Here is a 13,996-nt window from a genome sequence, read left to right on the forward strand (position 1 = left end):
ATTCGCGACCTAGCCTTTTCTTTCCCTTGGGTTCTGCAGACTCAAGGGTCATCTTTATTTTAACCCCCCCGGCCAGTGCTCCTCTGAGTGTTGGTCCAAACAGAGCCACTTGCAGCGCCACCTCGGGGAAACTCGAGGTCTGGTTTTAGTTATACGTAGTGCTCATCTGAGTGTGCCCTGAGAACGAGATATGTGCAGCTCCTATCGGGATTTGTCGGCACATTCGGGCGGTGTTGCTGGTCTTGTTTTACCATTGTCGAAATGTCTTGTAACCGGGATTCCGAGTCTGATCAGGTCTTCCCGCTAGAAGGAATATCCTTTGTTGACCGTGAAAGGTTGTGATGGGCTAAGTTGGGACACCCCTGCAGGGATTTGAACTTTCGAAAGCCATGCCCGCGGTTATGGGCAGATGGGAATTTGTTAATGTCCGGTTGTAGAAAACCTGAAGTTGACCTTAATTAAAATACATCAACCGTGTGTGTAACCGTGATGGTCTCTTTTTGGCGGTGTCCGGGAAGTGAACACGGTGTTGGAGTTATGCTTGACGTAGGTTGTTCTAGGATCACTTCTTGATCATAGTTGTTTGATCGTGCTTTTGCCTTCTCTTCTCGCTCTCATTTGCGTATATGTTAGCCACCAAATATGCTAGTCGCTTGCTGCAGCTCCACCTCATACCTTTTACCTTACCCATAAGCTTAAATAGTCTTGATCGCGAGGGTGTGAGATTGCTGAGTCCCCGTGACTCACAAATACTTCCAAAACCATCTTGCAGGTGCCGATGATACCTTGCAGATGACAGAACCGAGCTCAAGGAGGAGCTCGATGGAGATTCGTGTTCGTTTTGTTGTTCCGTTTCCAGTTGATCAGTAGCGGAGCCCAGTTGGGGTCGATCGGGGATCTGTGTAGAATTTGGGTAGTCTTCTTTTATTTTGGGTTCCATAGTCGGACCTTGATTGTATCCGGTTGATGTAATGCTTTATTCATATAATTGTGTGAAGTGGCGATTGTAAGCCAACTATGTATCTTTTTCCCTTATGTATTACATGGGTTGTGTGAAGATTACCTCACTTGCGACATTGCTTTCAATGCGGTTATGCCTCTAAGTCGTGCTTCGACCCTTAGGAGATATAGCCGCATCGAGGGTGTTACAAGTTGGTAATCAGAGCCTTCCCCGACCTAAGGAGCCCCCTGCTTGATCGAATCGCTGGCCTTATTGAGTCTAGAAAAATGTTTTGAGTCATTTAGGATTATATATATCGGAGAGTTAGGAATTCTTTTTACTCCTCAGTCCCTTCGTCACTCTGGTGAGGCATCCTGACGTAGAGTTTTGACTCTTCTCTTCTCAAATTTCACTAAATTTTTTTTAGGATCACACGGGTATATTGGAATCGTTCTGATGGTTTTGTGACGAGAACATTGTTCTTGGTGCCTCCTACCATTTAGGGGTTGTGGCAGTGTCCCGGGGAGTTGAGCTCCGAGGTGTTGTCGTCACAATCTTATCGTTGCAGTTTTGGAATACCTGAGTTTAGTTTCGCCGACATCGAAAATATCTTTTATGCAGTTGTTGGTGAGATAACCTCGACGCCACCCAGTACTGGGGTGGGAGTTCGGAAGTATTGCCATAACTCGTATAACGGATGCTTTTCGAAGGTTGAGGTAAATGATTTCCGAAGGTTTCTTGGTTATGTGTTGAAGGATGGATACAGCTGGATGTAGGATTTGTTAGTTTTGGGTGAGATATTATGCTTCCCCTGTATCCCCAACACCTGATTGCATAACTGGGAAAATTTCGGGAGTTTATAAGTGGGAATTCAAGTAGCTCTTAGGATATCTTTCCGACAGATGTATGATATGAAATTGGGGTTCAACGTCTAGTGGTCCGCCTATCCACGGTTGGTTTTACAGTGGTCTCGTTGTGTCTTAAAGAGTCCTTGGCTATGCCGACTCGGGGACGCTTTGTATGTCATGTGCACTGCCTTGTACATGATGGTGCTGTACGATCGAGCCCGTGTAGGCCCCACCATGAAAACTTCGGACGAAATCTCTATCATATGTTTGTTCCGGCTTATTTTGCAAGCCAATCCTTTGTTTTGTTTTGAGTTGTGGTATTTGAGTTGCTTCGAAGTCAAATGTTGATTCCATACCTGTACCTAAGCGGTGTTCTCATACTCCGATGTAAATACCAATCCTTCTTGATTATCGAGATTGTCATGTCAATCCTTTTCAACCGGCGTATTTCTCTCCAAGTGGATCCGATCAACATCTGCAAGATCAACTCAAGTTTTCTCAATGTTGTTTGTTTCATCCATCTCCAAGTTGTCTTTGTTTTTCCCGCCCTCCCTCCCTTGTTTTTTCTCCGAAGACTCATATATCTCAATCAAGTATCCTTTTATTCTTGTGAAGTCTCTCCATTCTTTTCCGTCAATATTCTTACCCGGTGGTTCTCGTGAAGATGCTCTACAAGTTCATCATTATTCGTTATTTTCTTCTCCGGTGGATTCAATTCAAGCTTTCAGTGCTAATCATATCTTTTTCCTCGTTTCAAATACCCTCTCATGCCGGTTCTCCTCATATTCATAGACTTCTCGCTATTCTATTATTCTGGAGTGCTGAAGATATCTCCAAGATTCGTGTTTCCACTCTACTTTCATTCAAACTCTTACGAGGATGTTATCTCTTTCAAGTCATTTAATTCAACCGACGCAATCCTCTCTTTTAAATCATTTCAATGGTGTTTCTTTTGAGTGGGCCCATAACCCACATGTCGTTTCCCAGGATCTTACCTGACTCTTCTTATTCTCCCGGAGTTAGTCTCAAATTCATTTCAAAGTTTGACGTAAGAATGAATTGTCATCAGTCAAATGCCTTTCTCCAAGATCTTTCATTTCTTTTCATCTTTGGCTCAACCTCTCCTCTTTTAATCATTCCGGAGTGTCTCAACGATTCATGGTGGTGTTTCTCGTCGTCATTCTCAGATTTTGAAGACCGAAAAAGAGTTTCTCTTAAATCTTGATCCATTCTCTTCAACATTCGTGATTCTAGCTTGTTGCCATCCTCTCATAATTATTTGCGATTGTGGGAATTCTTTTCACCTATCTGGAGCAATTCAAGAGTCTTCTCAGTTTGATTATCCGGAGTCCATCATTTTAGGTTTTTTTTTCATTCTCAGCTTTCAGCTCTCTTTCTCTAAATTTTACCGGTGCATCAATCAAATATCCTCTAATCAGTGCATGATCTCTTCGTTCTCTCATATATAATTTATCTCAAGCATCTTCATTCATTGGCTAATTTTTCCCAGTGTTTCTTTATCTTCTCTTCATTCATTTTCAATTCTTACGGTGGTTCGTTCAATAGTTCTCGTCATTCGTTATCATATCAATTTATTCGTTGTTTCTATCCTACCGGTGGTTCGTTGAAGATTTTCTCGAGTTTATGCGATATCTCTCTTAATCCTTTCTACGAGAATAAGTAATATGCCAAATCCGTTGCTTGTCATCAATTAAATTGGTGAAGGTTAAGCATAATGTAATTCTTATTCTTGTTCCATCCATATGTTAATCTTTTCTTCTGGAGTTTGCTCATGACGAATAGATTCTTGATCTCTTTGGTTAATCTTTCTTTTACGGAGCTCCAAGTTATTTCAATTATATCATTTCAAAGCTCCATCTAATCATTGCAAGGTTTAAATCTTATTCTTTTCATCCTTCACTTCCTTTTGATCATCCTTTTATTACTGGAGTTCTCACGAAGGTTCTACATGATGGTTCATCAAGGATTTAATTCCTTCTCGAAGTGTTCATCAAGATTCTTTTCAGAGGAGCTCAAGCATTCTTCTTCTTGCTATCCGGAGTGCAATTCTTTCTTCCGTATCATTGGAGGTGGTATTATGTCATTCTTGATAATTGGAGTTCATGTTTCATGATTCACAGGTTGTTAAGAATGGAGTATTTTAAATCCATCAATCTCGTCATTTGAGTTATCTTGGGTAATATTTCACCTAAAGCCTTCCCTAACGATTGTTGCTATTATGGTGCTTATAAATGACTCAAGTTCTTTTATCCGCCTGGTGAAATAAGTTCTCGTCTCCTTGTTGATATCAATCCAATCTATCGTTTCCGTCAGTGGCAGAATTTCAACTCAGCTTTGAGAGGTTTTCCATAAGCCCACAACAAGCTCACTCTTTTCATTGTTGGGTTTTCCAACAACTCTGTTCGACCATTCTCCTAAGGATGCCTTTTCAAGCTCTTTTGTGGCATAAGATGGCATTTTCGTCTCCATTCTTTTATTTCAATTATCTATCTTCTATTCTTTTGTCACGGAGCCTTTGTGATGTTTCTCTTTTCTCTCATCATCTTGGATCGTGTTCTTTTCGTGTTTATCCATTTAACCATAGTGTTGTGTCCTTTTGCTCAAGCTCTTTCATTTTATCAACTATTTTATCTCTCTTCAATCGGAGTGCTGCCCGAAGTTGTTCTTCCTTGTCCCTCTTTTCTAACGGAGTGCTTTCAACTTCGTTCTTTTCCGTTGTATTCTTTCTTTCATGAATTTGTTCAACCTCTCAAGGTGCGTGGTTTCACTCGTTTATCCAAGAAGCTATTTAGTTTTACCGCTGCTCTTCCTCTTCCTTTTCCCTCCGGTGTCATCCTAGATCTCGGGACGAGATCCTCTCGTAGTGGTGGAGTGTTGTGACACCCCGAGACCGTTGCACCAGGTGTCGTCCAGTTATTCGCTATTGTTGCCTTGTCATTTGTTTGCGTGTTGCATCTTATCATGTCATCATGTGCATTGCATCATCATGTTTTAGAACTTGCATTCGTCCGGGTTCTTCGAGTTCTCTTTGTTGTCCGTTCTGAGCCCAACCACACTTGCACGCGCCCGCGGCATGTCCGAGATATTATTTTATAAGTGCCCGAAAAATGTTCTCTGAATGGGTTGAAAGTTGGCATGCAGTGTTGTTATGCTGTAGGTAGGCCGCCTGCCAAGTTTCATCGCATTCGGAGTTTGTTTGATGCCCCAACGTATAACTCTAGCGACTTTATAGTCGGTCTAACGTCGGACGTTTTCGGTCTCCGGAAACAGATGTCGGGCCCTCTCTCTCTTCTCCCCCTCGCAGTCTCGCCACAACCCACCTAGTCCATCCTCCTTCCCCTCTTCGCTTCTGGAGTTGTTCGATGCGACCGCACGGTCCGAAACCCTCTCTGCTCAGTGCATCAAAGCCCCTCGCGCGCGCGTCCGAAAAGTTGTCCCGGCCTCATTTAAACTTGCCTAGATAGGTAGTTTTGTTTTGCTTCACCTCTTGCCATGCTAACAACATTTAATATTGTTGGGTACATAAACGAGATCGAACTAAATAACTTGAATGTGGTGTTTCGTCAATATGCAACGGAGTTGCATATTGAGCTCCACTTAATTTGTAGGGTTGTTTGCGCACTTTGCCATGCCATGCTTCTTTAAACGGACATGCATCATACTCAGTTGTGCATCTTGCCATGCTTATGTGGTGGTTGTTTACTATGTTGTTTGCTTTCTTTCCGGTGTTGCTTCTTCGGGTTGGTTCCGATAACCTCGCGTTTGTGAGGATTCGTTCGTCTACGTCCGTTTGTCTTCTTCATGGACTCGTTCTTCTTCCTTGCGGGATTTCAGGCAAGATGACCATACCCTCAAAATCACTTCTATCTTTGCTTGCTAGTTGCTCGCTCTTTTGCTATGCCTATGCTGCGATACCTACCACTTATTTATCATGCCTCCTATATTGTTGAACCAAGCCTCTAACCCACCTTGTCCTAGCAAACCGTTGATTGGCTATGTTACCGCTTTGCTCAGCCCCTCTTATAGCGTTGTTAGTTGCAGGTGAAGATTGAAGTTTGTTCCTTGTTGGAACCTGGAGATGTTGTTCCTTGTTGGAACATGTTTACTTGTTGGGATATCACAATATCTCTTATTTAATTAATGCATATATATACTTGGTAAAGGGTGGAAGGCTCGGCCTTATGCCTGGTGTTTTGTTCCACTCTTGCCGCCCTAGTTTTGCGTCATATCGGTGTTATGTTCCCGGATTTTGCGTTCCTTACGCGGTTGGCTTATAATGGGAACCCCTTGGCAGTTCGCCTTGAATAAAACTCCTCCAGCAATGCCCAACATTGGTTTTACCATTCGCCACCTAGCTTTTTCTTTCCCTTGGGTTCTGCAGACTCAAGGGTCATCTTTATTTAAACCCCCCCAGCCAGTGCTCCTCTGAGTGTTGGTCCAAACAGAGCCACTTGCAGCGCCACCTCGGGGAAACTCGAGGTCTGGTTTTAGTTATACGTAGTGCTCATCTGAGTGTGCCCTGAGAACGAGATATGTGCAGATCCTATTGGGATTTGTCAGCACATTCGAGCGGTGTTGCTGGTCTTGTTTTACCATTGTCGAAATGTCTTGTAACCGGGATTCCGAGTCTGATCGGATCTTCCCGCTAGAAGGAATATCCTTCGTTAACCGTGAGAGCTTGTGATGGGCTAAGTTGGGACACCCCTGCAGGGATTTGAACTTTCGAAAGCCGTGCCCGCGGTTATGGGTAGATGGGAATTTGTTAATGTCCGGTTGTAGAAAACCTGAAGTTGACCTTAATTAAAATACATCAACCGCGTGTGTAACCGTGTTGGTCTCTTTCCGGCGGAGTCCGGGAAGTGAACACGGTGTTGGAGTATGCTTGACGTAGGTTGTTCTAGGATCACTTCTTGATCATAGTTGTAACCGTGTGTGTAACCGTGCTTTTGCCTTCTCTACTCGCTCTCATTTGCGTATATGTTAGCCACCAAATATGCTAGTCGCTTGCTGCAGCTCCACCGCATACCTTTTACCTTACCCATAAGCTTAAATAGTCTTGATCGCGAGGGTGTGAAATTGCTGAGTCCCCGTGACTCATAGATACTTCCAAAACCAGCTTGCAGGTGCCGATGAAACCATGCAGATGACAGAACCGAGCTCAAGGAGGAGCTCGATGGAGATCATGTGCATTATGTTATTCCGTTTCCACTTGATCAGTAGCGGAGCCCAGTTGGGGTCGATCGGGGATCTGTGTAGCATTTGGGGTAGTCTTCTTTTATTTTGGGTTCCATAGTCGGACCTTGATTGTATCTGGTTGATGTAATGCTTTATTCATATAATTGTGTGAAGTGGCGATTGTAAGCCAATTATGTATCTTTTTCCCTTATGTATTACATGGGTTGTGTGAAGATTACCTCACTTGTGACATTGCTTTCAATGCGGTTATGCCTCTAAGTCGTGCTTCGACCCGTAGGAGATATAGCCGCATCGAGGGCGTTACAAGAGATCACTTGAACGGAGCACCAGTAAGATTTGGAGAACCATAGCTGAAAGCTGAGAATGAATAAATTCTGAGATGATGGGTTCCGAAGAAACAAACTGAAAAGAATCTTGAATTGCTCCGGATAGGTGAAAAAATTCTCACAATTCAAAAACAACTATGAGAGGATGGCAACAAGCTAGAATCACGAATCTTGAAGAGAATGGAGCAAGATTTAAGAGAAACTCTTCTTCGGTCTTCAAAATCTGAGAATGACGACGAGAAACACCACCATGAATAGTTGAGACACTCCAGAATGATTAAAAGAGGAGAGGTTGAGCCAAAGATGAAAAGAATTTGAAAGATCTTGGAGAAAAACATATGACAGATGATGAATCATTCTTACGTCAAACTTTAAAAGAATTTGAGGATAGCTCCGGGAAAATAAGAAGAGTCAGGTAAGATCTTAGGAAAAGACCTGTGGGTTAGGGCCCACTCAAAAGATACACCGTTGAACGATTACTTGAAAAGAGAGATTGCACCGGTTGAATTAAAAGGCTTAAATGATATAACATCCTCAAAAGAGTTTGAACGAAAGCAGAGTGGTAACATGAATCTTCGAAATATCTTGAGCACTCCGGAACAATTGAATAGCGAGAAGTGAATGATTAAGAATTGCACCGGCATGAGAAAGCATTGAAATGAGGAAAGGATATGATCAACAAAGCTTGACTTGAAACCACCAGAGAAGAAAGGAATGAAGAATGACGAACGAGTAGAGCATCTTCATGAGAAACACCGGGTAAAAACATGAAGGAAAAAGAATGGAGAGACTTCCATCAATAAAATGGATAGTGATTAAGAAATCTGAATCCTTGAAGAAAAAGGGTGGGTGGGTGGGAAAACAAAGACAACTTGGAACGGATGAAGCAAACACCATTGAGAAAGCTGAGATTGAATCTTGCGGATGTTGAAAATGGACGGATCCGCTTGAATAGAAGCACACCGGTGAAAAGGATTGGCAAGACAATCTCGATGATCAAGAAGGATTACTATTCACATAGAATATGAGAACACCACTTAGACAAGGGATGGAATCAACATTTGCCTTCGAAGCAACTCGAATACCACAACTCAAAACAAAACAAAGGATTGGCTTGCAGAATAAGCCGAAACAAACATATGATAGAGATTTCGTCCAAAGTTTTCGTGGTGGGGCCTACACGGGCTCGATCATACAACACCATCATGACAAGGCAGTGCATAGCCAAGGACTCTTTAAGACACAACGAGACCACTGTAAAACCAACCGTGGATAGGCGGACCACTAGACGTCGAACCCCAATCTCATATCATACATCTATTGGAAAGATATCCTAAGAGCTACTTGAATTCCCACTTATAAACTCCCGAAATTTTCCGGTTATGCAATCAGGTGTTGGGGATACAGGGGAAGCATAATATCTCACCCAAAACTAGCAAATCCTACATCCAGCTGTATCCATCCTTCAACACATAACAAAGAAACCTTAGGAAATCGTCTACCTCAACCTTCAAAAAGCATCCATTATACGAGTTATGGCAATACTCCCGAACTCCCGCCCCAGTACTGGGTGGCATCGAGGTTATCTCACCAACAAATGCATAAAAGAGTTTTTCAATGTCGGCGAACCTAAACTCAGGTATTCTAGAACTGCAACGATAAAATTGTGACGACAACACCTCGGAGCTCAACTCCCCGGGACACTACCACAACCCCTAAATGACAGGAGGCACCAAGAACAATGTTCTCGTCACAAATCGATCAGAACGATTCCAAGATACCCGCGTGATCCTAAATTTTTTTTAGTGAAATTTGAGAAGAGAAGAGTCAAAACTCTACGTCAGGATGCCTTACCAGAGCGATGAAGGGACTGAGGAGTAAAAAGAATTCCTAACTCTCCGACCTATAATTCCTAAATGACTCAAAACATTTTTCTAGACTCAACAACGCCAACGATTCGATCAAGCAGGGGGCTCCTAAGTCGGGGAAGGCTCTGATACCAACTTGTAACGCCCTCGATGCGGCTATATCTCCCACGTGTCGAAGCACGACTTAGAGGCATAACCGCATTGAATGGAATGTCGCAAGTGAGGTAATCTTCACACAACCCATGTAATACATAAGGGAAAAGGATACATAGTTGGCTTACAATCGCCACTTCACACAATACATGAATAGAGCATTACATCATCCAAATGCAATAAAGGTCCGACTACGGAACCAAAATAAAAGAAGAACCCCAAATGCGACAAGGTCCCCGATCAACCCCAACTAGGCTCCACTACTGATCAACTAGAACGAAACAACACGAAGGACAAGATCTTCATCGAGCTCCTCCTGAGCTTGGTTGCGTCATCTGCACGGAGTCATCGGCACCTGCAAGCTAGTTTTGGAAGTACCTGTGAGTCACGGGGACTCAGCAATCTCACACCCTCGCGATCAAGACTATTTAAGCTTATGGGTAAGGTAAAGGTATGATGTGGAGCTGCAACAAGCGACTAGCATATATGGTGGCTAACATACGCCAAAGAGAGCGAGAAGAGAAGGCAAAGCACGGTCGAGAAACTATGATCAAGAAGTGATCCTAGAACAACCTACGTCAAACATTACTCCAACATCGTGTTCACTTCCCGGACTCCGCCGGAAAGAGACCATCACGGTTACACACGCGGTTGATGTATTTTAATTAAGGTCAACTTCAGGTTTTCTACAACCGGACGTTAATAAATTCCCATCTGCCCATAACCGCGGGCACGGCTTTCGAAAGTTCAAATCCCCGCAGGGGTGTCCCAACTTAGCCCATCACAAGCTCTCACAGTAAACGAAGGACATTCCTTCTAGCGGGAAGACCCGATCAAACTCAGAATCCCGGTTACAAGACATTTCGACCATGGTAAAACAAGTCCAGCAACACCGCCCGAATGTGCCGATAAATCCCAATAGGAGATGCACATATCTCGTTCTCAGGGCACACTCAGATGAGCACTATGTACAACTAAAACTAGCCCTCGAGTTTCCCCGAGGTGGCGCTGCAAGTGGCTCTGTTTGGACCAACACTCAGAGGAGCACTGGCCCGGGGGGGGGGGGTTTAAATAAAGATGACCCTTGAGTCTGCAGAACCCAAGGGAAAAAAAGGCTAGGTGGCGAATGGTAAAACCAATGTTGGGCATTGCTGGAGGAGTTTTATTCAAGGCGAACTGTCAAGGGGTTCCCATTATAACCCAACCGCGTAAGGAACGCAAAATCCGGGAACATAACACCGATATGACAGAAACTAGGGCGGCAAGAGTGGAACAAAACACTAGGCATAAGGCCGAGCCTTCCACCCTTTACCAAGTATATAGATGCATTAATTAAATAAGAGATATTGTGATATCCCAACAAGTAAACATGTTCCAACAAGGAACAACATATCCATGTTCCAACAAGGAACAAACTTCATCTTCACCTGCAACTAATAACGCTATAAGAGGGGCTGAGCAAAGCGGTAACATAGCCAAACAACGGTTTGCTAGGACAAGGTGGGTTAGAGGCTTGGTTCAACAATATGGGAGGCATGATAAGCAAGTGGTAGGTATCGCAGCATAGGCATAGCAAAAGAGCGAGCAACTAGCAAGCAAAGATAGAAGTGATTTCGAGGGTATGGTCATCTTGCCTGAAATCCCGCAAGGAAGAAGAACGAGTCCATGAAGAAGACAAACGGACGTAGTCGAACGGATCCTCACAATGCAACGTTATCGGAACCAACCCGAAGAAGCAACACCGGAAAAGAGCAAACAACATAGTAAACAACCACCACATAGACATAGCATGATGTGCAAACAAGTATGATGCATGTCCGGTTTAAAGAGGGCATGGCATGGCAAAATGCACAAGGAATCCTACAAATTAAGTGGAGCTCAATATGCAACTCCATTGCATATTGATGAAACACCACGTGACATATTTAGTCCGATCTCGTTTATGTACCCAACGAGATTAAATGTTGATTAACATGGCAAGAGGTGAAGCTAAGTAAAACTACCTATCTAGTCAAGTTTAAATGAGGCCGGAAGTAACGAACAACAATTCCGGAAAAATCCCATATGCATATATTAGGTGTGTTACGGTTCTGCCCTAAACACAATTTTAGAGTTGTTAAACATGCAAAGTGAGGCCACCAAGTTAAACTAGGCATTTTTCCACCCCATTTACATATAAAGTTTGTTAGGTTTGGAGCTACGGTTAGCTAGTTATGAAATAAATTATTTTAGCAAGTTAATTAAGCAAGTTTAAACAAACAACATCTAAAGCATTTTAAACATAGATGAAAGTTGGATATTATTAAACTAGATGAATTTCTAAGCAAGTTTCATATATAAAGTTTTTCCATGTGATGCATATTTGAGAGTTATTAAATGTATGAACATGAGGGTCTTTTCTGCAAAAGTGCTCTCTCTCTGGGATAAAGGCAAAATCGCAGACCTGAAAAAAAGAGGAACTGGGCCGAATCTGGCCGGCCTAACAAGAGAAAAAAACAAGAGGAGGGGGCACTTTGGGGCTGCTCACCCTGGGCTTGGCCCAACCGGAGGAGGAGGCCGGGCAGCTGGGCCTCGCACAGCTGTCAACGAGAGAAGGAGGACTCGGCGCTTGTTGTCGTCCTCGCATGCTCGCATCTAGAAACAGGGAAGCAGCGACCGATGCGGAGGTGACAGCAGCAGGACGAACTCCGGCGGCGCTCGGAACTAGCAGGAGACGGCGAAGGCAAGGGGAATCCGACCGGATCCAAGGCGGAGTGACTGGATCAGGCAAGGGTCGACTTGGAGCTCCAGGCGTCGGTGTGCTTCGCGGCTTGGTGCAGTTCGGCGCAGAGGAGCGGCGGTGCTGATAGCCTACTCCGGCGAGAGGACGGCGAGGGAGCCTGGCGGGCGTTGGAAAGCAGCAGAAGGGCCGGCCTTGGAGCAGATTGGGTGCAGGGATCCAGGACCCGTGAGGGGGAGAGGGGCGGCCAACATTCCTGGGGCTTGGCCGGCTCGTTGAAGACGAGCAGCAGCGGGTCAACGCAGGCGGCGGCTCGCTGCAATGCAGAGACGAGTCGGGGACAGACTTGGTGCGGCGGAGCTTGGGGCCATGGCGAGCGGAGCACCTGCGAAGGGGAAGAGAGAGGTCAGGGACGGGCGAGAGCAGATGAAGCACGGGGGGGAGAGGGGCGGCACTGTTCCTGGTGGATGAGAGAGGAGGCAGGGGCTTCAGGAGAGCGAGGAGGATCTCCACTCCTCTGGATCGAAGAGGGGGGAGGAAGCTCTCGATCGAGGCTGCGGGGTTTTCTGGCGGCTTCAAACCGAAGAGCTCGGGCTCGAGTAGTGGTTGGTGGGAGGAGGAATGGGGGAATCCCGATGTGGATTCGGTGGAGTGGCAGCGGCGATGGGACAAACCCCCTAGATTTTAGGGTTACTGCCTAGGTCTATATAAAGCACTGGATTTTTGATTAGGGGCTATCTAGAGCCTCCGATCAAAATCGGATGGTTCAGAAAGAATAGGCTAGGGAGTCCAAATAATAAAACGGTGATATTTTGTAGATATTTGGGGATGTTCCGAACACAGCGGTAGCAATAGCCCAAGTCGTGTCCGGGACAGCTTTCGGGCGCGCGCGCGAGGAGGGCCGCGGGCTGATGAGAGAGGCTAGGCCTGGCGGTATGTACACTGTATAGACAGTCTCGAGCTGAGAGAAGAGAAGAGAGAGAGCCCCAGCGACTGTTTCCGGAGACCGAAAACGTCCGACGTTAGACCGGTTATAATACCGCTATAGTTTAACGGTTGGGCTATCAAACGAACTCCGAATGCGATGAAACTTGACAGGCGGTCTATCTACACTATAATAAGACCGCACGCCAAATTTAACCCATTCCGAGAACATTTTCTGGCCACTTATAAAATAATATTTCGGACATGCCGCGGGTGCGTGTAAGTGTGTCTGGGCTCAGAACGGACAACGGAGAGAACGAGGAGGCCGGGACGAATGCAAGTTTCGAAAACATGATGATGCAATGCACATGATGACATGATAAGATGCAACACGCAAGCAAACGACATGACAACGACAGCGAATAACTGGAGGACACCTGGCTCAACGGTCTCGGGGCGTCACAGCAATAATCTTTGATCTTATTTTCACTACAAAAAAGACACATCTGTGACATTTTGGGCCGAACGATTTTTTTCTGTCATACATATGACGCTTCTTAATTGTGACAAAACCCGGTATCATCATAGATGTGATGGGCTCCTACTTCTATGACAAAAAATCATGACAGAAAATGGGCTTTTCGTCCTGGGCGGGCCAGAGACGTAGCTGCATGACATTCTTTGGGCCGTCCATGATGGAAAAAACCGTGGTAGAAGCGAGGGCGAGGAAAATTTCGGGGAGTTCCGAGTTACGGTGGGAGGTCGGGGGCCGAGCGATGCGCGTTTCTCTCGTACACGTACGCGCGTGTGCGCGAGGCGTTGGCTCTAACTGAACCCGAGCGAGGCGTTGGGCTCTAACTGAACCTGAGCGATTGCACTGAAGGCTACACGTTACTGAACCCGAGTGATCGATCGATGGCTGTTAACTAAACCTGATCGAGCGATTCCTTCGCTACTGCTGCTAACTGAAGCCGACCGATGCTGACTCTGGATGGACAGTG

This window comes from Triticum dicoccoides, chromosome 5A (assembly GCF_002162155.2).
Source record: "Triticum dicoccoides isolate Atlit2015 ecotype Zavitan chromosome 5A, WEW_v2.0, whole genome shotgun sequence".
Lineage (NCBI taxonomy): Eukaryota > Viridiplantae > Streptophyta > Magnoliopsida > Poales > Poaceae > Triticum > Triticum dicoccoides.